This window comes from Protopterus annectens, chromosome 11.part0 (assembly GCF_019279795.1).
Source record: "Protopterus annectens isolate FY-2018-M chromosome 11.part0, PAN1.0, whole genome shotgun sequence".
NCBI classification, from domain to species: Eukaryota; Metazoa; Chordata; order Ceratodontiformes; family Protopteridae; genus Protopterus; species Protopterus annectens.
The window spans coordinates 1,187,283,490-1,187,311,322 of NC_056745.1; the positions used below are offsets into that span (position 1 = coordinate 1,187,283,490).

The 27,833-nt window shown below is 37.8% G+C and overlaps 1 protein-coding gene across 1 annotated transcript in view; it reads left to right on the forward strand.

The window, feature by feature from the left end:
• PRKAR2B (protein kinase cAMP-dependent type II regulatory subunit beta) overlaps window positions 1-27,833 on the forward strand; it is a 1,491,604-nt gene that overhangs the window by 214,217 nt on the left and 1,249,554 nt on the right. The window lies entirely within an intron of this gene.

Here is a 27,833-nt window from a genome sequence, read left to right on the forward strand (position 1 = left end):
TGCTTTGGCTAAACACATTATAGGAATTGGCTTTTCCCATAGGTTTAAGTTTCAGGTTATTGAACTTGTTAATAGGAGCATTAGATTAGGAAATTTGAAAAGTTATACTGAGAAAGAAGAAATCAAATGGATTATTAGGATGCAAGCAGACAAGAATAGTGGACTTAATGATAAAGTATCCTTAAAGCACTTTTTATTAGACAGGCCTTTGCAACATTGACATTCTCATATGTAGTGATGTATATACTGTTTTTGTTTTTATTAGAGTTTATAGCATATAAGCACATATAGATGTATGTTTTTATTTTTCATAGCTTTGATGTTAGCATCATAGCTAGGTGGTTATTAATGAATACAGGTTCTTATTTATTTATTTATTTATATAATTACTATCATAATTTTTTTCAGATTGTATAACTCAAATGTCTCAACTGAGTCTGTAAACTTTTTTAAATGTGTATTTTTGTCATGTTTGCTTTTGTAACTACCTTTGGAGCTTTTCTCTCCGGGCCTCCGCTGAAAATGGACATGTATCCAGTTGGACTATCTCGGTCAAAAAATATAAAATAAAATAAATAAATAAATGTATTTGTTTACACATGCCCACACACACACACACACACACACACACACACACACACACACACATATATATATATATATATATATATATATATATATATATAGATTCCTATTACAAGAACGAAAGTTCACTACTTTGAACTTGTAATAGGAAGCCTCACTTTTGCGAAAGTTCACTACAAGCTACTTTATTGTTGCTTTTTTTAAAGCTGTCTCGCTATGTTAAACTCCTTTAACATAGCAAGACAGTTTGTAAAAAGCAACGGAGATCTTTCTTTCTCTGTTGCTTCCACACACAGCTCTGATGTACTGCATAAGCATATGCATGCGCAGTACATCAGAACTGCCGCAGAATAGCAGACAGCTGCGGAAGGGCAGCAAGTAGGCATTATACAATGCCATTCACTCTCATGACCAAACCATACCAACTGTGGGTAAATCCAGCATTACCCACACCCAGGCGTGGGTTATTGCTATATTATTTTTTGTTATTAAAGCGTCTTGAACTGTGGTGTGCCTTAGATATTTTTTTTTTCAGTTGGATATTTTCTTTGGTATCGAGGCACTTTATCCTTTGGCTAGTTATTGGATATATATTTGTGATTTTATACTTCTTCTCTTTCTAGCTTTTGGTACATTTGGGGAGCTAAAGCTATAAACACTGCAAAGAATTATAGTTAGGTCCCCACACATGACTGTTTGTTAATGTATTCTCAAAACGGATCCAAGAAATTCACTTTTCAAGCTTCATTCTCAAAGTGATTCTCTTTATTCCTTTTCTCATACATTAAGAAATTGGTTATGATTGCTGACCCAAACATACTCCTCTATTTAATAGATAAAATGCTACTAATCAAACAAGTTATTTTAGCCTATAGAATCTAGAGTTGAAAGTCCAAAACAAACATAGTGTTACCACCTGTCACTGTACCTATTTGGGCAGTTGCCTTCTGCAAAAAAAAAAAAAAAACAAGTGTCGACTAATAGCTGCATAAAACAATTATCTTGTATCTGAAACACCTTGATATACTATGACATAACAGAAACAACTCAAATTTTACAATAGCTTTTATTATGACAAAATGCGAATTCCAGCCCTTTGATTTAGTCATTGATTGATATAGTTTATTCTGCAATATTTTACACTGCCATTAAAAATGTCCCACTTTGGGCAGCTGGATAGGTGACAACTGTATGGACATAGCTTCCCATTTCTATATGAGCTTGTTTTTGATCAGTTAGTTACTTAACATTTTAAAGTCCATAAAATGAAAATAATCTGATTTAGAATAGCAAATAAAAATGTGTCCCTTTTGTTTTCTTAAGGTCATAGTGTTAACAAACCATTTATTTTTGTTCAGGGTCTTGAATGAATGACTGAAGAATTAACATTGATTTTTGATAACAGGATGGTGATTAGTTTATATTTCTAAAGTAGAAATTAGGAAATAACCTGCTATAATACTATTTCACAACATAGACTAGAGCTTGGCTGGCAAAATGATAATAGTTTTTTAGAGAATGGATGAACTGTAGATCGGCAGTCTGATTGGAGAATCAATGTTCTCCAGCAGGGAGTTAATCTACAGGTAATGCCCGCTGAAAAACAAGTTCACTGCTTCATGACAGCATATCAATCTGCTGTAGAGCTCGGACTGAAAGTACCCTAACAATGATCATTATTCTACGCTCACTAAGCAGCGCTTTTGCTGTTTAGCGAATGTAAAATAATTATAAAAAAAAAGAAAATTAAAAAAAGTGTGCTTGTGTGTGTTTATGTCTGTGTGCTTGAGTGTATGTGTGTATGAGAGTAAGAGTGAGATCGAACAAGCTCTTATTTTACACATATAATAAGCAGCGCTTTTGCTTTTAGCGAGTGTAAAAGTAAATGAAACATAAAAAGGTGTATGTGTGCTTATGTTTCTGTGTATTTGACTGTACACATGCTGACATGCATAGAAGTGGAAGCGTGTATGTGTGGCATGCGTGCGTTAGAATGACAGGACGAGTGAGATCAAGAGAACATTGACAGCAACAGTAAAGAGGGTTGCATACCTTTCAACCTCTTAGCTCAAAAAATTAAGATAAAGCCTAAAATAAATGGGAACAAAGGCTCAAAAATAGGAACAATTTTTAAATATTGCTCTTATAAAACTAGAAAGTTGCTTAAATAACAGGATTTGTATTAGCGTGAATTTTCTGAAGGAAATAAATTCTCAAACTCAAATGTATGTCATTATTTAGTGACTTCAGTCCCCAATGACTGGCAGCAAACCACACATTTTAGGAGTAAGACACCAAAACATGAAGTAAATATATGGATATTTTTAACACGTTATATTTTGGATGTAAAATACTTCCACTAACACCATTTACATACACTACAGCAAGTATGAAACATTAGGTGGAGGAACTATTTTACATCAAAAATATATTAAAAAAATATAGTAGTAAAAAAACAAATAAGTAAGTAAATAAAACAACAATTTTACAGGCAACCCATTTTCTAACCGCAATAATGCCCTCCAAGGTGTGTGTGATGCCTTCGGTGTCGGGCCTCATAATACCCCTGGTCTGGTGTTATTTACACAGTAACACACACCCTGTTGGTCATTATTGCTTGCATATTTCCAAATTAGAGATTAGAAAACAACCTACCTAAGTAGTACTTCACAACAGAGGAGAGACTTTGACCCTTTCCCACCACAGTGTGTCATTTAATTGAAAGGAAAAGGAACTAGGACTATAATTTCTTCCCTTCTCAGTAAAACATATTTAACCAACAGATTGCAAGGTTGTTATGTGTACTTTTCATTTAAAAGTTTTCAGTTAAAATAATGCAAACATCAAGTCAGTGAAAAGTACTCATCATCGGTCTTCTTAATAAGAAACAATAAAGCAGCTTGTAGTGTTTAATGTGAGACACAGAACAGTGTAGATCAGTATACTGGGAATCTCCTAATTACTGTTAGACAGCCTTGGTTAGTAAAGCTAACAAAAGTGAAGGTGAAAGCATTGTAAAAAGCACACATTAAGAAAACAAAAAATGATTTCAGTCATACTCTCAACTGTCCAGATTTTCCCAGAATGTCCAGATTTTTACCTCCTAATTTTCAGTCTGTTCCTCATAAAATTTGTGATTTCTGGAAAATGACTGAGGACTGAAGTCACTAAATGATGATAAACATTTGGGTTTCCGACTTCATATCCTCCTGAAAAATGAAATGAAACATAGGATTATTAGCAGAAGTAAAGTTATAGCAGAGGAAAATCAGGAAGAATAAATTGAAATAGAAGAAATGGCTGATGAGTTGAGTAAGTAAAACAAGGAAATGCAGAGGAAATGACATGAAAAACAAAGATGAGCTACTGAAAGAATTATAAGACAAGGAAAAAAACGAAGAAGGTGCAGACACTGAGCATGAAGAACACGACGAAACAATACTAGAGAAAAGAATGAAAATGACAAGAGGATGAACCACCACCATAAAAATGTTTTTCCTTAATTACCTTAAATGTTAATGGCACAAAGTCATGACAGAAAATGTTATTTTATGCTGCTGTAGATAACAATAAGAAAAGTTAATTTGTTTAGTTGATGCAGATTACTATGGTGGTGATGCTGCGGTAGTGTTGTCGCCTCACACATTGTCCTGTTCGATTCTCAGCTAGAGCATCTTCTGTGTGGAGGCATGCGTGAATGGGCATACCTTTGTTGAAGGTTGTGCGTCAGGGCTGGCAACTCGGCACGTAAAAATCTACTGCCAATCATTAGTGGACCAGAGTTCTGCTGTGGCGACCCCTAACCAGGAAAAGCCGAAAGACACAACAACTGTTTGTTTGCAGTCTGATACTTAGCTGTCACATTCCTGGCCACTGTCACTCTGAAGAGCAATTGCCTAGAGCTGAGAGTAAAAAGAAAAATGAAGTGTGAGAAACTCTTTTCAACTTAACAAAGAAAAAAACTTTTGAATTTCTTACTCAGTTAAAGTAATTTTGAAACATTGAATGTGTTTAATCATCAGACTAAATACTGCAAATTTAGTAGAGTGATTAAATTGCAGCAGCACAAACCACTTATATGGGTGGTCTAATCTTCCTTTCAGACTTATTCAGCTTGAATGACACAGAACTGTCCGCACAAGTAGAATTGCCAGCATGATTACGAACATAAGACGATCAGTGCTTTAGGAGTTACGAGTAATTTCACATGGCAAGTAGGTACTATGCTGCCAAAGAAAGCTATATGACCATTAGAACTAGAACAGTGCTCAAAAGTAGTTGCTATTATAATAAATTATGAAAAAATGGAAAGTGCCAAATGAAGTGCATGTTATGGCAGGACTTGTTATGCATATTTTTTGCAAAAGAAAAGTAAGAGATGAAGGAGTAAGCATATTGTATAATATAATTATATCACAGAGGAGAAATGTTTTGAAGCTTATAAGTCATATTTGGTTGGTAATAAGAACACTCACTGGCTAGGAGGCTTTAATTATGAGATAACAGCAGAAAATAATTGTATAGTAGTAGCTGTTAACATGAAATAAATCTTAGACATCTTAATCTTAGAAGATGATTGCTTGAAAAACTTGTGTGGAACAAGATTTACATATGAAAGAAGGGCACTGCAAGCAAATGTATTTTATACATTCGAGAATGTTAATCATGATGTTAAAAGCAATAATTAAGGCTTTTCTGGTCATGTAGCTATAAAGGCTCAAACAGAGAAAAAAGAAAATGGATAGTTTATCATAAGATAATTATAGAAAGATTAAAATAAATATAATCAAGTTTTTGCAATTATGCCAGAATCATAAAGAAATGATGCCTGTCAATAAATAAAATGAAAAGGTGGATTGCCTTGAAAAAAAGAAATTTGCCATGAGTACATAAATGCATTTTGGAGTATAAAGCATAAAGGCAGGATAGAAAAGTATTGTTGCAATGCTACCATGAAAACTGCCAAATAATGCAAGTAAAAATATTTTGCACAAATACTAAGAAATATCTGAATATAATGTAAGGATAATGATTGTGTAGCAAAAGAAGCAGAGTTATAAGCTAGTATTCATACACAAGTTGAGTAGTAAGTAATGCACATTTGCATGAGAATTGATAATCCACGTACTGGTACAAACAGCTATAAATTCATAGTCATGTTGTGCTGCAGTGCCTTGAGCTCAGCTATGCAAAAGAAGACATATACATGTGACTTGTGATAATGTGCAAATGAAATGGGGTAGTAAAATGAGGTCCTTCTTCTTCTTCTTTTGGCTTTTCCCGGTTAGGGGTCGCCACAGCGGATCACCTGCCCGTCATGATTGGCAGTGGAGTTTTACGGTGTTGAGTTGCCAGCCTGGCACCCAACCTTCCTCAGAAGGCACACACATGCACACACTCACACCTAGGGCCAATTTAGAGTGTTCAATCCACCTGCAGCATGTCTTCGGGATGTGGGAGGAAACCTGAGCATCCGGAGAAAGCCCACGTGACCACAGGGAGGACATGCAGACTCCACACAAAAGGCACCCCAGCCAAGGATCGAACCAGAGAACCTCTTGCTGTGAGGCGGCAATGCTAACCGCTGCACCACCGTGGCTGCCGCAGTAAAATTAGGTCCTAATGAAATTAAATGGTATGCAAGGTGAACACAGTCTTGGTTCATAGTTATCTACAGAGGAAAATGTAGATTGGTGTGCACCTGACTATACAAAGGCAAAGAATGCCAAAAATATCATCACTGCTGTCACAAAAGATTGCATGGGCCTTGCATACTATATCACTGTTACTAATTTAAGTGCTGGTTGATTTCCAATGCTGCCAAAAATCTGTCACGATAAAGGGTAGGACCTCACATCCCACCCCGCTGTTATAAAATAATGTAAGAGAGAGATGGAATTTGAATCCCACCAGTGTGACAAAAAGTATGTGAGGTATAGGAGTGGTAGAGCCAAAATTTCGCACCATTGGCATCTATTATATCTGCAAGTGGTGACTGGCCTTAAGAACACATGGTAAATGCGCGCCACTGCTTTGGGTTATGGCTGATGCAGTCTCACACAAATAAGCTTTACACTACCAGCTACAGAACAGGGGTATAATTAACAAAGGATTTCACCTACCTCTGTCTGATTCTGCTATCTTGTAATCTTAGCCAGACTGAGACATAACCAAACTATTTTCTCATGCACACAGTATTATGTTTCCCAGGCGGGTCTGCTGATACATTTACAGTGACAGTACCCCTTTCCTCTATTCATGGCACATACTGTTACAACTACGGTTACTAATCTAATACCAAGATCTCAATTAAGGAACATTTCTACAATGAGGCACTCAAATTTTAATTTATAATAGCTGATAACCAAACAGTCTTCCTTCTAAAGGTCTAGATAGTAACAGTCAAAACAGGTCTGTGAGAATATCCCTCATTAATAAAATAAGACATCAGTCACAATCTTTTACAAATGAAGAAATGTAAACTCTTTACTTTTAAAGGAACTATACATAAAGACAATATTTCAGTCACACGTAAAATAAAATAAAATGGTTCATATTGGAAAACTGATGACAGAAATGATTCTAAATATATCTGTTACTGTTATTTCTAATTGTAGCTGACTGAAGCATTTGGATGAAAATAAAGTTTGACAAGTCCATGATCCAGAAATCATTGGTTTATCTTTCTGTACAAGTTATACTTTCCCAAGCCCAAATAGCAGGCACTGGCAAACAGAAAAATGAACAACAACAGCTCTGTTTTTGTGCACTCCACAAACATTAGACAGATTTTCAAGTCCAAATAATACTCCAAGAGGAACGTAAAATAACTATACCTCAGCATCTCTGTCTCAGTACAATCCACAGAGGTTAGATAGATTTCAGATAAAATTGCAGTATCACCATTGCTATAATACTATCTTCACTAGCTTCTTTATGTGAATTCTGTTTCCCTTTCTGTCTTGTAGACATTAAGGCCATACTTGTCTTACTTGATTAAATTGAAAACATCTGACCCCAAGAACTTAGCATGTAGTGCAATCAGTAACTTCCGCCTTTGCCTACATGGGTTCCCATATACTCTTGCATAGTACTAGGTAAATTCATCTTGTACAGCTGTATCTTGCTTAGAGGTTTTAACTTTTTACCACTTTATTTATCCAAGACACATTCTTAGTCTGTCAACCAAATATTCATGTCTTCAGGCAAAGTACTGAGTGCTTGTTCTGTAATTGTAAGGTCTTTCAACATTTCAAAAGTGGTGTCTTGGCATCCACTCACCTACCTATGAATATTAGGGCTTATTTCTGCAGTGATATCACTGACACTATTTTCTTGTTATCTTCTAAGTTCTCTAAACTTTTGATAAGTTTTAAATGCGAGTTTAAAACATTCTAAAAGGGGATACTCTACTACAGTTAAAACAGCCAACATCTGGCATGTTAATAACAGCATGCATAGCTTTACCTATAAACAGTTACAAAACTTATCCTTTGCCCTTGTTTCAGTTTGGTTTTAGCTGTACACACTTTCAAATGTTCAAACACAGCTGTCAGTGTCATCATCCTCTTTCTCCTTGTACTAAGGAAATAATTTAGTACTGAGCTTGGCATCTGGGGCTGAGTTTTTCCTCTGCTACTCACACAAACTAGGCAAAGCATCATAAGACCCCTGTCATGCTGTCGTTCCTCCCTCTCTTCATATTCTTTCGCCCTGTCAGAAGCTTCATGCTTTTTGAGCTGTCAGTCTTTTTCTTTCTCATGCTCTCACTTTCTTTCCTCTTCTTTGACTTCATGCTGTAACCCTTCACTCCCTCAATGTCTTCAAGCTGTTTCATTCTTTCATCTGCTTCAGTGCATCTCATCTCCCTCTTGAGTTTTACACTGTTTAATTCTAGCTGCATTTTAAGATCATCTGAGGATGCAATATAGGTCATCCTTCAGCTGCACGTTACACAACTAAAGTCACTGTTAGGTAGTCCCCACATGCATGGGACCTTTACCAGCTGTGTCAACAACATCTTGCATTGTGCTTCAGACCTTATCTTGCAAGTGTGCTATATATTCCAACTAAAAAAGTAAAGTAACTACGACGCAGTATATACGCAGCACACACAAACCAACCCATGCAGCAGAACAGAATTCAGTACGAAAAAGATGAAAAATAAGACAAAAAAGAATTCTGATCATGACAAAAATCTTTTTTTAATATGCAGAGCTTTTGAACATAACCACTCTTTCGTAATGCAATGCATGAATAAAGAAAAAACACAAACATTTAAAAAGCAATAAAGAATTTACCCCTGGTCTGAGGAAGTCTCACTATCAGTGAGACGAAAAGCGCTTTACGTTATTTTTGCTGTTTGCTGTTTTTAAATAAAGAAGTGTTCGTATTGTGGACTTAGCTGCTAACTAAGCCTTGGCTTTTTGTGGGCTTGTGCTTGGCTGCTGGGACCTTTCTTTTGCTGCAGTAAGGAGTTTTTGGTTTGGCTTGTGCTTTTACAAACAGATCAATCTTATATGCCTCTTTTTAGAGGTAGTGCTAGAGAATAATGTTTTTATGTTTCAAGATGGGTACTACCTGCAAAAGGTTGTCGTAGCTATGGGCACTTATTGCGCCAGTAGCTACGGCAACATGGTACTAGCTCAGTGGGAAGAACAGTATGTTTTAATAGTACATATAAGTCTTCATTATTGTTCTACAGGAGATTTGTTGAAGATGTGGCTCTGCTCTGGGAAGGGAATGAGAAACAGCTATCAGCCTTTGTTAATTACTTACATACTACTACTTCCTTCTTAAGATTTACTTGCCATGTGTAATATACGGAATTTGTATTTCTAGATGTACAGGTGAAAAAGAGTGTCGATGGAAATCTTGTAACTAGGCTCTATAGGAACCCATGTTGGAGAAATAATATTCTTAAGCATGATAGTAGGCATCCTTCTCATGTCTCTAGGAATATTATGAAAACCCAAGGGATGAGAATCTCTCATTTGAATAATACAGATGTAGGTTTTGTTAATGATCTTTATAGAATGTCTAAGGATTTTGTATCTAGGGGCTATAGAGATAGAGAGATCAAAGGTATGAGAGAAGATGTTATGACTCTGAGGTCCACCTCAGCTCGCCTCTATTTTTCTAACAGGGCTACTGAAGAACACTGTTCTGTAACTAGAAAGCCAGATAGTATGCCATTAGTCTTGCCTTTTGCAAGTGATTTTAGGAAAATTAGGCATGTAATAGATGCTAACTGGGGTATTTTGACCACGGATGACAGGAGCAGAGACATTTTAGGTGTTAAACCTAACTACACCTATAAAAATAAAGTCTTTAAAATGATGGCTTTGTTATATGGATTACAAGCATACTCTAGATGGTATGACTAGTGAACATCTAGTCTCTGGCATTGTTCCTTGTGGAAATTGTAAACATTGTTCATCTATAGAGACATCCAATGTGTTTATACATCTATCCTCTAAACAAAAGTTTGTGTTTGATGTATATGCACACTGTAAGACTAGGAATATTATTTACTTAGCAACATGTACTTTATGTGAAAGTTTCTATTTGGGCAAGACAACTAGAATGTTATACGAGCAGATTCGTGAACATAAATGTTAACATAAGATATAAAAAAGTTATAAGAAAAGTTAACAAAAGGTTTCTATTTGGGCAAGACAACTAGAATGTTATACGAGCAGATTCGTGAACATAAATGTTAACATAAGATATAAAAAAGTTATAAGAAAAGTTAACATAAGAAATAACATAAGATGCACGCACCCAAAACTCTCCTTAGCATGGAGAACATCGATATCTGTGCAGTAACAGAAACCTGGTTCAGGGCTCCCGAGAGCACCCCAGCACTACCAGGTTATACCTCATACCATGCTTTTCGTCCCCAAAACTTGGACCGAACCACAAAAGGAGGGGGAGTATCGATATTCATCAAAGATACCCACACCTCCAGGTTGGTGGCAAAGCACAAAGCATCAGAGACTATCCATGTGCAACTAACAGTGGGTAAAACTGCCTTCCAGTTTATAGCCTGCTACAAACCACCCTCCCAAACCCAGGAACCCCACTCGGCCTTCCAGAGAACACTGGAAAATATGAAGGTCTCTCCATACACCATTATATTGGGTGACTTCAACTACCCAAACATAGACTGGGAGCATTACTCTAGCTCCAACACCCTAGCCCAAAGGTTCCTAGAATTTATAAACTCAAATGCTATGGAACAACTTGTTACCACTCCTACAAGAGGGGAAAACATACTGGACCTGATCATCACCAACATGGGGACTCTATGCTCCAGACCAGAAGTGTATCCCTCACTGGTAAGATCAGACCATAAACTAATCTCACTGGATATTCACATCCCGACCCCACCCCTGCCCAGAAAACCACAGTGAAAAACTTCTCTAAAGCAAATTTCACACTCCTCAAAACCGAGGTGGAATCCTTCAAAGCCCCCGGGCCTGTGGAAAATACGGCCCAGACCGCAGAATCCTTTATAAACGCATTCTATGAACACCTTCAGGAATGCATGGATCATGCGATCCCAAATAAAACCAAGACCCAATCCTCCAAAGGCAGACGTCCTGTCTGGCGGACCCCAGCCATAAACAAACTATACAATAGAAGGAGGAAGCTACTAAATGATAGAGCAAAATCCCAAAAAGGGAAGGCATCACTGATCAGTATTAGCAAAAAAACTACGGGCACTCATAAAATTGTCTAAGCTTCGAGAGAAAAATTGCACAGGACACTAAGGATAATCACAAGGCTTTCTTTAGTTATGTTAGGAACCTGGGTGGTAATTCCCAGATATGCTCAGAATTAGTCCAAAATGACAAAAAATACACCGAACCCACAGACATTGCCAACATCCTAGCTGACAGGTTCAGTGCAAAGTTCTCCCCCCCCCACCAAAAGGGCAAATATCTATCCCAGCAGAGTGCTGCCCCCCTGACATCTCAGATGCTCAGGTAAGAGCCGCCCTCTCCAAAGCAAAAAACACAGCATCAATGGGACCAGACAGTGTCCCGGGCTGCATCCTACATGAACTCCAAGAAGAGCTAAACCCAAACATAAAACTACTGTTCAGTCTCAGCCTTACTACAGGATATGTGCCCAAAGAGTGGCGTACAGCAACAGTGGTCCCTCTCCATAAAGGTGGTGCCTCAACGGATCCTGGAAACTATCGCCCCATAAGCCTGACTAGCTTGGTCTGCAAAGCTATGGAAAGGATCATCATGGACCTCATAAATAAAGATATTGGGGACCTACAGACACTGGATCCTACCCAGTTCGGCTTTGTTAAGGGCAGATCCTGCCTCTTAAACCTGGTTGATTTGTTTGAAACAGTCACCAAGGCCATTGACGAGGGGAAGGTGGTCCACACAGCCTATCTGGACCTCGCAAAAGCCTTCGATACAATACCCCACTCGGGCATTATAGATAAGCTCACCAGCTTAAATATAAACCCCTATGTCACTAGATGGATTGCAAACTGGCTCAAGGACAGAACCCACATGGTTAGATTTGCTGGAGCCATGTCAGACTCCAAACCAGTTACAAGTGGTGTCCCACAAGGCTCAGTCCTGGGACCTCTCTTGTTCAGTATATATTTCTCGGAGGTACAGGCCAACACGGAAGGACTGTGGCTGACTAAGTTCACAGATGACTGCAAACTGGGCACCATAATCGACTCTCCAGCCGACACAAGCATCCTCCAAAAGGGCCTCATAGAAACAGACAACTGGTGCCAGAGCCATGGCCTCAAGCTAAATGCCAAAACGTGTATAGTCATCCCCTTTGGCAAAAACAAAGTGCCCACAAATTACCACATAGGTGGTAATCCATTAAGTCCAACAAACAAACGGCAAAAAACCAAAACTGCTAAAAATGCGGACTGCACACGATAGGAGAGCTGGTAAAACACAGCTTTAATGTTACAAAAACTGATACAAATGTTGATAAAATCCAGGTAATAGTAAGCGCTTTCGGCAAGTTAAAATAACCCGCCTTCATCAGACAAACCACGAGATTGAGTCAAAATGTCTTATACTATGCAATTAAAAACAGTAAACCAATCATGTTAAAATGCATTTGCTAAATGAGGGAAACTCCATGGCAACCTTAAAAGGGCATAACTTCAAGATGCAAATTAAAAACAAGTAAATCATCATTGACAATTGCTAGTAAATAGTGCAATGAATGTAAACAACTGCGTAACAGTTAATTACATGCGTTTCAAGTTAAAGCTCAAGAGTGCCGTATGGCACTAAACATGAAAAGAACGTATATAAGTGCCAAAAGCACACAAAATACTCATAAACTGAATAAAGCTTACAGGATTTAGTATCAAACCCGATACACCCCTGATGCGATGTCTAAGCTAAGGTGTAATAGCTCCAATGGATTACTTGAAACACGAACGCACATTACTTAAATTGTGAATAACAGATAATTTCATCACAATAAGTGAATGCCTAAATCAAAGCAAACTTAAACTTCTAGGCTACGGCGCAGCTCAAATAAACATGCCGGACAGACTGATAAACAGACAGCCCCGGCCATTGGTTTACAACTATTATGTTGCATAACCTGGCCTGCACAAAACCATATAAACGTAAGTGCAAATATAATTAAGAACTATGTGACACTTAGAATGGAGAAGATCTAAAACACAATGATCAGACCAACCTGTGTACAACTTATTGCATGTTACAATTTTTAGAAAAATGATAAAAATATCAATAAAAGTAACCAAATGCACAAACTCCTTAGTCATGGTAGATTTGATAATGAATCGTAAACAATCCAAGGACAATAAATATAAATGTCCATATAAATCAATCAAATGAGACCACAGTTGCTACGAAGAATACTAAACTACACTAATAGGTTATAATATCTACCTATTATAAGATAACCATTTTAAAACACATTTGATTGACAGTCCCTCATTGATGCCGGGGAATATGTGAGCCCTAGTCCTAATCTGCCATAACAATTCGTCAATTTCTAAACAAATTTGCCATGGCCCACCCCTTAAATCCATTTCTCTTTGTTGTAATACAAGAAATTGGAATGCATGACCTGTAAACTCTAAATTTTCTAAAAATTGTAACATGCAATAAGTTGTACACAGGTTGGTCTGATCATTGTGTTTTAGATCTTCTCCATTCTAAGTATCACATAGTTCTTAATTATATTTGCACTTACGTTTATATGGTTTTGTGCAGGCCAGGTTATGCAACATAATAGTTGTAAACCAATGGCCGGGGCTGTCTGTTTATCAGTCTGTCCGGCATGTTTATTTGAGCTGCGCCGTAGCCTAGAAGTTTAAGTTTGCTTTGATTTAGGCATTCACTTATTGTGATGAAATTATCTGTTATTCACAATTTAAGTAATGTGCATTCGTATTTCAAGTAATCCATTGGAGCTATTACACCTTAGCTTAGACATCGCATCAGGGGTGTATCGGGTTTGATACTAAATCCTGTAAGCTTTATTCAGTTTATGAGTATTTTATGTGCATTTGGCACTTATATACGTTCTTTTCATGTTTAGTGCCATACGGCACTCTTGAGCTTTAACTTGAAACGCATGTAATTAACTGTTACGCAGTTGTTTACATTCATTGCACTATTTACTAGCAATTGTCAATGATGATTTACTTGTTTTTAATTTGCATCTTGAAGTTATGCCCTTTTAAGGTTGCCATGGAGTTTCCCTCATTTAGCAAATGCATTTTAACATGATTGGTTTACTGTTTTTAATTGCATAGTATAAGACATTTTGACTCAATCTCGTGGTTTGTCTGATGAAGGCGGGTTATTTTAACTTGCCGAAAGCGCTTACTATTACCTGGATTTTATCAACATTTGTATCAGTTTTTGTAACATTAAAGCTGTGTTTTACCAGCTCTCCTATCGTGTGCAGTCCGCATTTTTAGCAGTTTTGGTAATCCATTAAGTACAGAAGAAGTAATTAGGGACCTGGGGACCCAAGTTGATAGCAATCTCTCATTTGACAACCACATGGCCAAAGTGGTTAGAAAAACATTTTATATAGCCCACCTAATCATGAAGGGATTCACATCTAGATCAGGGGAGGTCATCGTGCCTCTTTACTCATCCCTCATCAGGCACATAATTGAGTACAATACCCCTTTTGGGATGTACCTTACTAGACACCTGCAGCAACTGGAAAGACCCCAAAAGTACCTCACCAAGAGGATCAAAGGGCTCAAACAGATGCCATATGCTGCCCGGTTAAAGAAACTCTAGCTCTACTCAGTGGCATACCGCCTGTTCAGAGGCGATCTGTGCCTGACGTATAAAGCCATGTCCAACCCGGAATTAATGGACATGCTGCACCTCAGACAATCCAAATCCCATCGAGCTACGCGCTCGGAGACTTGAACCTCAGCACTGAAATAAATAGGACATGCTGGAGGGACAGATTCATAACTCAGAGGTTCCCTTCACTCTGGAATAAAATCCCAGTCCAGGTTAGGCAGAGTCCCTCATTGACTCTCTTCAAGAGGAATCTTGAAGAGTGGATGGGAGATCGTAGGTTTACCCCGGGTATCACTTCTGTGTCACTGTTAGACAGAGGCACAGTATACTAACCTCGAAAAAGGGCATAGCAAAATAAATTTAAAATGGGTGGCGAAAGCCAAACACTTTTGGCTAGGCTTATAAATGCCCTAGGGCAGATAGCCTAGTATGAACCTATGAACCTATGAAATATGCTATAAAGAGGGCTGATTTAACAGATGTTTAGCAAAAGCATTTGTTTGAGTCAGGCTCTTCACACTATTTTAAATTTAAAGTAGTAGAAATTATTTATAAAGGGCTAAGAGGTGTGACTTTATAAATTTTACGGAAGAAAGGGAATTATATGGGATATGTAAGTTTTGTGCTGATAGGAAACCAAGGTTAAATGACAGGGTCTCTATAAAGCCTGTCTTGAAATCTAGGGATTTGCATAAATAATTGCTCTGATGTTTTTATTGGTTGTATAACTGTTTACATTTTTGATTATAATGCTGCGTTTTTATTCAGTCTGATGAAGAACCTTGTGTTTGAAAGCGCTTACTCTGCTATTAAATCCGTTTTGCTACACCCGCCTTGGTCATTGGAACTTTTTTTACTTTTACTTGATATATGATGGAATATTTTAAGTTATGGCTGCAAGGGTACACAAACTTTTGTTGCAAAGATTATTTTGAAGGCCATAAAAGTCCAGTATATAATACAACCCCATGGCTCAAAATTCAAAATATATGACCAAAATAGGATATAGGCCTTAACTCCTGCACCATTGTTACCAATTTAAGGTATGGTTGGCTAGGATTTGAATTTCACAAGTACCACCCAATATATCAGGACAATATTACAGGCCTTAAATCCTGTCTATGTTTACCATATAATGTGATGGATAGGGTTTGAATCCAGCCACTGACTCAAAATAATATGAGGTGTAGGAGTTATGCAGCCTAAGTCTGCACTGCTGGTGCCTATTACTTATGAAAATGGCGCCTGGCCTGAAGAGCTTATGATGAATGTGCAATACTGCTTTGTGTTATGACACTTGTCCCATCCAAATAAGTTTTCCATCACCAACTACTGTGCAGGGTTATAATCACTGACTCACTAAGTCTTCACCCACCTCAGTCTCAACTGGGTACCTACTGGTTCTATCTTAACCAAAGTAATGTGAGACTTAACCAAACCATTTTCTTATACACACTCTCCCTGCTACTTTTGCATCTTCATTAGCAAAACTTCTTTTCTGAATTAATGACATACACTGTCAACAGGCAGTTTACTAATTAAATTAATTAATTAATTAATTAATTAATTAATTAATTAATTAATTTATTTATTTATTTATTTATTTATTTATTTATTTATTTTATTTTACATTTGTTTACCGGGAAGGTCCGACTGGACATAGGTCCTTTTTCAGCGGAGGCTCAGGGAGAAAAGCTCCACGTACATATGAATGTAACAATTCACATAAATCAGCAGTGTACAACTAGATAAGAGTACATTAGAATGTTTACATATGCACAAATAAGCAAGACAATGAAATAACATTCATATAAATCTAGACAAATTATGAGTATGTTACAATTTCTCACAGAGCGTATCATTGCTAATATTTTCAGTTAATAGAAGCTTAGCCCCTGAGGTTAGAATGAATGACAAGTTGAAGGTTAACTTATCCAGCAGTAGTACAAAAACAGAGACAGGTATTCATTAGGTGAGTTTTTAGTAAGATTTTAAATTGTTCTAAGGAAGTAGTAGATGATATATTATTAGGCAGTGTGTTCCAAATTTTTGGCATGAAGTTGGAGAAGTGGGATGCGCCGGATGCATTATTGGCTCTAGTTACTTCTAATAGGAACTTTTTACTGGATTGGAGTGTCCTGTAACTGGTGTGGGGATGTAAGAGATTTTGAAGTAACAGGTGTTTTCTCTAGATGATTCAGAATTTTATGGTTAAGAGTAAGTTGGTTAAAGAGTAGGAGCTGAGGAAGTTCTAACCAGTTAAGGTGCTTTAGTGCTAAACAGTGATGAGATCTCTAAGAAAAGTCTGCAGAAAATCTGGCTATTTTATTGTAACAGGAGTCCAATTTAGCTAGATTAGTCTTGCTAAGGTTAGTAAGAATAGGTGAGGCATAGAGAAGTGTTAAGATGAGGTGAGTGAGTGCAATGATATCTTTAGAATTATTTATAAAAAACTGTTTATTTCTGTACAGAACACCAATTTTTATGCAATTTTTTTGTGGTCTAAGAGATGTGGATATCAAATCTCATATTGTTGTCAATCTCAACTCGTAGAAGTTTAGTATGTGTTATGGGAAAGATAGTGGTCTTATTCCTGGACAATATATTAAATGTGAGACATGGCACAGTGGATTTAGTAGGTTGGAAAAGAAGAACGTTTAGTTTTGTTGGGATTTAAAATTAGGTGGGAATTAGTAAGTCAAGTTTCAACTGAAGCAAAAGTCTTGTGAAAGTGAGTGAAGTTCCTGTAATGAAGAGGCTGCACATATTAGTGTAGAATCATCTGCATATTGGATGATAGAAGCATGTTGTGTAGAAGTATGGAGATTGTTAGTGAATAGAGAGAATGGTAGACGACCTAGGATGGAATCTTGGGAAATCCCTAGGGTCACGGGGAGGCATGGGAGAGGACACCTTGCCATAGAACTGACTGCTGACATCCAGATAAATAGCTTTGGAACCAGGTAACTGAAGATTAACTTAGTTCAAGGTCTGAAAGAACTTTAATTAATTTACTATGTGATACCTTATCAAAGGCTTTTGAGAGGTCAAGAAAGATAGCAGACACATATTTTCTATTGCTTCTGTGTTGGTTAGCTGTATTGGTGAAGGACATTAACACAGTGGTAATGCTATGAAAGGGACAAAAGGTATGTTGAGTGTCAGATAACAGTTTATGAGCATGTAAATAGTCCATAATTTGAATATGTATATAGCTCTCTAGAATTTTAGACAGAGGAGATAAAATGGCAATAGGGCAGTAATTGTTCAGTACAAGTACCCCCTTTGTGGAGTGGAATAATATGGGAGATTTTACAAATTTCTGGGACTACATTTTTAGACATAGATCTGTTAATAAGGATAAGGTAGGCTATAACTTCTGCTGCAATTCTAAGAAATTCAGCTGGTAGTTTATCTGCAGCCAGTGTTGTGGGTTTTAGTTTTGTAGCAAATTTTTTATCGTGACTGTGGAGACTGGTTGAAAGGTAAAGGTGCCATTGTTATTATATGGTTTTGGCGAGTCTCTGCTGGGTGAAGAGTTTTGAATGTTTGAGAGGGCTTGGATGAACTCGGTGAAGTGTTTATTGAATTGTGTAGCTATGTTTTCTGAGGTGTTTGTATTTGTTGGGGGTGTACTAGATTTAACTGGAAGATACTATTAATCGTTGCCTAGAACTTTTATGGGTTATTTTGATGCTTAATTTTGATGTTGTGATAGTAGTTAATCTTGTCCTGTTTAATATGTTTCTTTGCATTTTTCTAAGTTCCAGGTATGTTTGTTTAGAGGCTTGGGACCTGCCTTTATGCCACTGGTCCCATGCTTTGTCCCTAGTTTTAAGCTATGCCCTGGTTTCTTTGCTTAGCCGAGGGGCAAAGTTAGATTTAATTCTGATGGTTTTGGGAGGTGCATGGGAGTTCAGAATTTCTAGGGATGTGGAGTTAAAGTAGTTTACAGATTCATTTAGGTTTAATAACTTGAGTGGTATCCAATTACAAATTTTAAGGGCAGATGTGAAGCTGGCAAGGTTAAAGTTTTTTTGTTCCTAATTAGATGATAAGAAGTGGATTCTGCAGAGTACATGCAATGCCTTAGTAGGAAAGTTGGTAGATGGTCACTGAGACTATCTAGGAGACAGCCAGATTGAAAGGAGAGGGTGGTCTATTTAATAATATCCAATCAAGGATAGAGTGTTGTTTGGATGCATTGTCAATTCTAAATAGCAATCTAAACAGTAATCTAATAGCAAGATTTTAGTTACTAAACACTCTTACAGTGATTCAACAAACATATTAAGTTATAATACCAGATAGCCAAGCAGTCTGCATCTAATAAAAAGAAATCAGTCACAAGCTTATACAAATAATCTAGCTAAAACTCTTTACTTTAAGAAAGAACTGATTACAAATGTAACAGTATTACAGTTGCACAGGGAAAAGAAAACAAAACATTTCATATGGCTAGAATTATTACAGAAAAAAGACATTAACTGTATCTGTTGCTGTTAATTCCAGTTAGTCTAAATGAAGCTTAAAGACAAATATTAAGTCAACCAAAGCAATGATCCAGAAATATATCTGGTTTGACTTTCTGCACACGTTCAAATTTCCAAAGTCCAAACAACAGTCATAGGTAAACAGAAGGAAAATGACAGCAATGGCTGTGGTTTATAACACTCCAAGAAAGTCAGATTTTTAAGACCGAATAACAGCAACACAGAAAAGGTAAGAAAAGAACTGCAACTGTTGTGGTTCAGTATACTCCTCAGATTTCAGACACAAATAGCATCTGCCTTTCTATTTAAACAATCTGCTCAATGCACAATGATGTCTACTGTATGGTGAATTAATTCATCTTTTTTAAGAAAACAGCGAGCATGACAGCAGCAAACAATTTTTATTACAGTAAACAGTTCCATTTTATCTAAAGAAAATAGTTACAAATTCTACAAATCCATTGACATGCATTACATATATGTAATCTATGGCTGCATGCAGCAATAATGCTGGGTGTCACAGCAGCTATTGTGCATCAGCAGCTATCATGCAGCAGCATACTATAACTGCTGGATGCATGCACATGTTGTCATCCAGCACCAACATACATGATATCATCAGTGGTTGACCTGTTGCAGTTACATTGATCAAGAGATTATTGATCACTTCAGAGTCATTCAGGAGATTTTGTGGGTCTTGATTAACATGTGGCACTCATTCACAGAAACAGTACAAATGTATGACCTTCCCATCTATGTGGAGACCAAAATATATATATAACTCTTTTTATACTAGTTACAGGAACAATTCAAAGTCCAATTAGAGACATTTAAGTATTTGTAGTACTCCACCGTTAGAATACTTAACAAATTTCTTGATATAATGCTTCTGTGTGGAGGATCATACATGGTTTCCTTAGAAAACCTCAAATGAGAACTAAAACTATGTGCACCTTCTGTAGCAACAGTCATCTCCCTGATGTAATGATTGCTATAAATTGCACACTTCTAGCAGGAAACGACCTACCTAGACCACATTCAAAAGGTTTTGAACAGGGAGGACTACAATTCCCTGTGTTGCCAGGAATCAAATGACACATGTAGAATTTGTCTGCACAATACACATACAATTCATACAACTCACATATCTGGTACACATCTCAGCTATTCCACCAATTTCTGCTTGCTTATATTCCACAGGGCCATCTACTTGGTAAGTGCAGGTACTGTTGCTAATTTACACTATGTAGCTATATTTGCATGTGTCCATATGTAGTGCGCCCCCTTATGTTCATAATCTCTTGCAGGTAACACTAAATACTCACTGAAGTAATGGCTTATGACACCTATGTAGACCACACATGGTGTGGCTGAACAGGTAAAAAACTGTATAACACCACAAATGCACAAATCTGCAGTGCCGTAGTGTGTGTGCTAAGCCTATGCAAATCCATCTTCTGCTGCTTTAACATGTCTGGGTGGGCACTCCAGCATGATCACTTAGTAGTCTGTATCATAGTCTTAGTATGTTATGTGCTTCATAATATGCTGCTAAGGAGACAGGGTGAACAGTCCAGAATGCTGATATGGTCAGACTGCCACACACACAAACACAGACACACACACACACACACACGCCCAAATGGAAACCCCATCAACCCCAACATGATGAAAGTGGTAGAACAGAACAACCAGCAGCCACAGATCCTCCCCCAGATAGTGATTGACTCAGGATATGTCAGAAGAGGCAAAGCTGTACTGTCTAATCCTATTGTATAGGCCCAGAGAAGCACACAGCCACAGTGTGGTGTCATACAGATCCAACATGATGCATGCCAAGTAAGTACCAGACTTTGCTAGTCAGTACATATTTCAACCAAACTGTACAGGTGCTTTGGGATATGTTTTAACATACCAGTCGTACAACATAACTGTAAACTGTGATTGCTTCTCTTTACTGTATTGATATCACAGATCACCATCTGCCATATCTGGTCATGTTTGCAGCCTTCCCCCCAACAGGAAGTGTACATGAGTCCTAAATGTTTTTAGCAGGGCATCTTTGTCAGCAGGGCTGAAACTCTGCAGTTTTTGCCATACACCTTGTCCTCCAAACATGCAAACACCTGTGAACACATGACACAAAGGCATAGACTGTGCATCATTAAATTGTTAGAATTATAGTTACAGACAAAGAGGTCAGCTAATTAAATCATAGTAGAATCAACAAGACAGCTGTGGGGTATGCCATACAACAGCTGTAGGGAGGGATATGGGACTACATACAGTAGGTATACATGCCAGCATATTTGTATAGTATAAGGCAGGCATCCCAGCTGCTGGCAGTTGGAATCACTTGGTAACCACCAGTTATATTGCCCTATTGTAGTACACGGGTTGTCCTGATAGTGTGACCTGTGTATCAGACAGAAAAAGTGTATGAGTATTAAATACATATCAGAAAGCATTTACATGAAAAGATTATGTGCTTTTAATAAAGTATGTTTTGGACTTTAGAAATAATACTCTGTGGTGCAGGATACTCTTTTCATGTTTGATATACAAGTCTTGTTTGGATAAGTCCCACTTTTGTTTGTTTTGCTAATATTGTGTGTAATAGTGATAATGTCTTCTTTATGTTGTTGAACACGAGTATATCCTTTGACCTTTACTAACTTTTACACCTTTGACTTGGTAGAGAAGCAACCTTCCTAACTGGTCTCCTCTTCCTAAACCTGGACTGTTGTGGCATGACATGGACTGTCTCGGTGACCATCTCTGCTAATTTCTGATTATCTTACACTTACATGTGCAGGTGTGTGTCTATGTGACTTTGTCTGTCATGTATATATATGCATAAAAGTGCTTATTTAAGTGTGAGTGTGTATGTGCATGTGTGTGCGTGAGTGTGTGTGTGTGTGTGTGTGTGTGTGTGTGTGTGTGTGTGTGTGTGCGTGTGCGTCTGCATGTGTGTGAGCGCACGCGCATGTGTGTCTTTGTGTGTGTGTGTGTGTGTGTGTGTGTGTGTGTGTGTGTGTGTGTGTGTGTGTGTGTGTGTGTGTTTTCAGTGTATTGGTTCAATTTATTTTACTTTTGTAATGAAAAATGTTTCCAGAAGGTACTTGTAACTCATTTAACACTGTCAGTTCTACTGTACTTTTGTTTGCTGTATTTGTTGCCCTTTTAACATAGTTAATGTCTGAAAATGGTCAGAATGGGTCAGCTTAGGTAAGCCTACTTAGCAGCTTAACAGACAAGTAAGTAAAGCACCATCACTCTCCAGTAATGGTAGGACCATCACTATCTGATGTGGGAGTGAAACTCTTTCTAAGATAGTCATTAATCCCCAGTAAAATTTAAAGTGATATTACCAGCACTGTATCAAATAAGTTCAAACCTACAGTTTATTTTAAACTCATTTAAAGGTTGCGCAACCTCAGAGTAGGTTATATTAGTTAAGTGGGGTTATGTGGGAGAGGGCCTGATTCAAACCCATTCAAAGGAATTGGCCTGTGTGATTATGATTAATTTAAACATAGCTAAGTGACATTGCTGTTCTCATTGCTCCCCCCCAAAAAAAAAAAAAAATAATATATATATATATATATATATATATATATATATATATATATATGCTAACTCCAAGATCACCATTCCTTGGAAAAGGTAATATTCCCATCAATGGCATTCTCAGACTTAATATAGGTAAGTCTGTTTTTTTTTTGTTTTTCAATCTCCATATTTTGGGACTGGGCAGTCTGAGTCCCAACATTTTAAATGGTTACCCCATAAACAACTGATTTCTGAAGGCGGGGAATCAGAGCTTGCCATGCATAGTAACCTCTTACTGGTATCTTCAGTACGTATCTTATTCACCGTTATTACATATATTCTATAGGTATACTTTGAGAGTTGCTTTTTCATTTTAGTTATAGCATGTAAGATCATTCTTGTTGCTTAGTCAACATTTGGATTTTTAATTAAAATCTTCACAGTTGTTTTTCACTTCTTTACTTATGATTTTGATTGAATACTTGACTGAACATCTCTTTGAAGTAGTGATCTGTGTTGGTTAATTATTGTTTTGCACTATGAAGGTATCTTTTCCGTAAAGATTTATCTGACCAGCAAAACCACAGGAACAGCTAGTTACTAGGGCACACTTGAATCTCAGAATATCAGAGTACCCAGCAGATAAGTAACTTAATCAGTACTTCCGTGTTGGAACATTCACAGTTATCATTGTTTGTGAAACAAAGCACTATAACCTACCTAGGATAGAATAACATTTGCTTTCTGTACTATTATATTACTGTAAAAATGTGTGTTTTGTCTTGCTTAAGTAAACTATGAGGTGAGAACATGTTTAGTGTAGGGTTGCCACGTTTTTAGATGCTCTAAGTGGGACATTTCTTAATGAAATAAGAGATTTTGCTGGACAAACTAAGCCAACAAATACAGAAAAAAACAGTTTGATTTTATTAGTAAAATAAGGACTCACTGATGTAGAGTTTTGGTTGCTTGCTTTGTTTTCTACCATTTTATACCATGTTAAGGTGTTGAGGAACATAAAAAAAAAAGTTTTTCCACAAAATAGCACATTTGCCATTTTTTTCTGTCCATAGGCGCACATTTCCCAATCAGGACTGTCCTGCAAAAAAAAGATGGACAGATGGTAACCTTAGGCTAATGTATTTTTAGCAGCAGTAATTCTGAGATTGGAGGAGCTGGTTTTAAGCTTAACAAAACTAGTGTGGAATGATCACCAGTTATGTACCAAACAGTGTTTTGCAGCTGTTAGTTGATTATGAGCTCATGTGAAAGTTTGCTTTAATGGAACTGGGTTTATTTTCTCATGGTTGAAGTTTGATGTAACAGAAAGAAACGTTTTACAAAAAAGCATTAGCCTTTAACTGAGGCATGTTTCTTTTGTGAAACATTTACTGTGACAGAGAAAGAAAAAAACAATATACCCTATAGGCAGATTACTATTCAAAACAAGCATGCAGATTGGACAACTCAACCAATGTGTCCATTGTAAATTGAGCATATACCAAACAGAAAAGCCTGCTAAGCTGACTTCCAAGCTATAATGTAGTTTGTCACTGTTGGGATAACCTATTTTAGATCCAAATCACTGGGCAAATTTCTTGCATTCTATAACTTTAGTGTTCTGGATTGTTTACCCCGCCAGTGGCAGAAATTATAACATCATTTGCTGAGCTGGCAGTGTACCTCTGGGCTCAACAGTTCCTTTCTGCTATTCACACAAATCAGACTTCTGTTATGACACTTAACATAGCAAAGCTTTCGGTACCAAAAGCTACAAAGTCCTGTAAGTGTTATTGTGGTTGCCAAATCAGCAGTCAGGCCTTTTTATTTCCTGGGCCAGAACTACAGTGCAGCTTAGTGCCACAAGTGCTAATGCTTCAACTTAGCTACTAGGAGAAGACATGAAAAGTTCAAGGCCTAGCACACAAACTGGTAAGTGAGTCTCCGAGAAGATCCTGCAAGATTCGGGCCAAATCCAAGAGAGGAGGGAAGAAGTAAGGGATAAAAAGGTCAGACATCAGGCAAAGCCTCTTCCTTTAAAGCCCTCTGAAATGTAGCCAGTACCTCTTTGTTATGTGTACATTTCCTGGGTAGCAACTGATCAATTTGTACACTACATCCATTGATATTGCAAAGGATAGCTGCAGAGGTGCAGCCCAAACTTCTGCATTTGGTGGGTAAGACCAACAGTAGTTGAAACAAATTGGTGGCAGGCTGGCATGCATGGAGTAAGCCTTTCAGTCCAAAAGTGAGGACTTTGTTACAGAACTTAGACCTGTGGATATCCTTCCTTCACCTTATGAGAACTTAATTTGTGTTGCTGGTGAGGGATAAGGAGACTCCTACTCCTATGCTTGATAATGCAGTCACAGAGGTGAGACAAACAAGGGAGTAGCATTTATTTTTTGAAGGAGTTGATATCATTAGGATACTCACAATGTGATGGCAGCAGGAGTCCCTGCACATATCTGTCAAAAATAGGTGCTGTCTGTGGGCCTTGCATCCCTGGATATTGGTGACCCCACTACCTGGTGTCAAGTCAGGTAAGTGCAGAATATCCAATACTTGAAACAGGGGTAGGAAAGCTTGATTCTGCCCCCCCCCAAAAAAGATCCCAAAGACAGTAAGGTCTCTGCTTTAGAGCAGATAGGGATAACAAAACCTTCATCCTTATAGCTCCCCCCCAACTGACCCCTCCTTTAGAGAAGCAGTTAGGCTCATGAATTCCTCCAAGGAGTGGCATGTTACTCTATTGCCTTCTACCTAGAAGAGACTCAATAAGTAGCTGATGAAGGAGGATAATGATCCCTGGTGCATCCTTTTACTCTCACTGACCTCTCACTCATTCATCTGGAGGGAAGAAACAACTACATCAGGCTGTTGTTTATTGACTTCATCTTGGCATTCAGTACAGTGGTTCCAGTGCAGCTTATTGACAAGCTTGTACATCTTGGAGTCAGCAAGCTCATGTACAACTGGATCCTTGACTTCTTGATGAACAGACCGCGTAAAATATGTGCAGGCAACAATACCTCAGGATGCATAATACTCAACACCGGTGTTCCTCTGGGTTGTGTGCTAATCCGTCTGTTTTTCAACCATCTTCACCCATGACTGTTCTGCAAAATACAACACCAATCACGTCATTAAGTTTGCAGATGATACTACGGTTGTAGACCTCATCAAAGGGGAGGATGAAAGATCTTGCAGAGACGAGGTCTACTCGTTGACTGACTGGTGTGCTAAGAACAACCTTGACCTGAATGTAAATAAAACAAAATAAATCATTATAGACTTCAGGAAAAGGTGAACAACACAATCACAGCTCATGATAAATTGTGATGAAGTGGAAAGGGTCACATCTTCAAAATTTTTTGGGGTGCAAATTTCAGAGGATCTCTGTTGGACTGTGAACACTGAACAGCCGGTCAAGAAAGCACACCAACATCTCTACTTTCTCAGAAGGCTCAAAAAAGCAAAGCTCCCACCTCTTGTTCTCATCACATTTTACAGAGGACTAGTCGAGAGCATTCTCACTAGTAGCTTCACAGTTTGGTTTGGGAACAGTACAATAGCAGAAAAAAAATGCTACAGAGTGGTGTGACTTGCCGAAAAAAGCATGGGCACTTACCATCAAGCCAGGATTTTCTTGCAAGAAGCATTAAATGTGCATCCAAAATCATTTGTGACCCCTCTCACACTGCATACAGCTGGATTACATAACTGTCTTCAGGCAAGAGGTATCGGAGCATCTGCTGCAGGACCAGCAGATACTTACATAGCTTCTACCCAACAGTGTTGAGACTTATAAACTCTAATACCAGCCACCGATTATTTAGTCAGTAATCATTCACAATATGCAGCTCGGCTGAAAAGTGTGAAATATCTTTTTTTTTATTCTTTGATGTAGCAATACATTTTCATATTCAAGTGCAGTTGCCTGCTGTTTGTCTGATGCAGATGAACAAAGGAGGACATTCTTAACATGTGCAATCCCACTGTCATGCTGCTATGCACAGTATTCTTCTTATGACTTTCGGAGGGGGCTTGTGTATTTTTGCTGTTATATTGGTTTATTTATCCTTCTGTAGGTCTTGTATTGAATATCTTTTTTTTAAATTGAAATGTTGTACTGTTGTTCATGTTATCCTTGCTTCCTGTGTACTCACTGGTGAGTTGGTACTTGGAATTTCGTTTAGGCTGCATTTGTGTAGCCCTAAATTGCAATAAAGTTTACTCTGACTTTGAGTTTACTTGGAATCTGTCTTTCAGTATGCTGTTTAGTGCCCTGGAACTACAAATATTCTGCTACTTCTGCTGTTAGAAGGTGGATGCCCTCTGTAAATCACCACTGTACTGGACTGTTATCTATACCAAGCCTTCCAAGGCAGATTCCTGTTTGATCCCTGTGGTCCAGAATAGGTCACATATATAAATATATATGGCCACGTTGTCTCTTAATGTCAGTCCAGAGATTTGGACAGGGTGAAAAGACTTTTTTCCTCTACCACTTTGGTTTTCAGGACACTACATCATCTGTCTCACATGTTGCAATTCTCATTGTACATCAGGCTGTAGAGAACCTGGGAGAGCTTCTTGATTTTGGGGTCAGTCCCTGTCAAGACCCTTATGATGGCATACCTCAGTGGGTTTCTACATAGCTTACTGCACTTTTGATTGAGTTGACTCTGTTACTTGTGCAAGCACCAGCTGGTACAAATCTAAGTGAGACAGCAGGGGTCAGGCTGTCATTTATCACAGATGAACTGAGAGTCATTCAGGAGATCTACACCGTTCCTCACATAAGTGCATGGTTCCACATACCCGTGTTGATGGCTACTACCAGACAATGACTTGATGAGCAAAACACCCACTCCCAGTCTACACATTT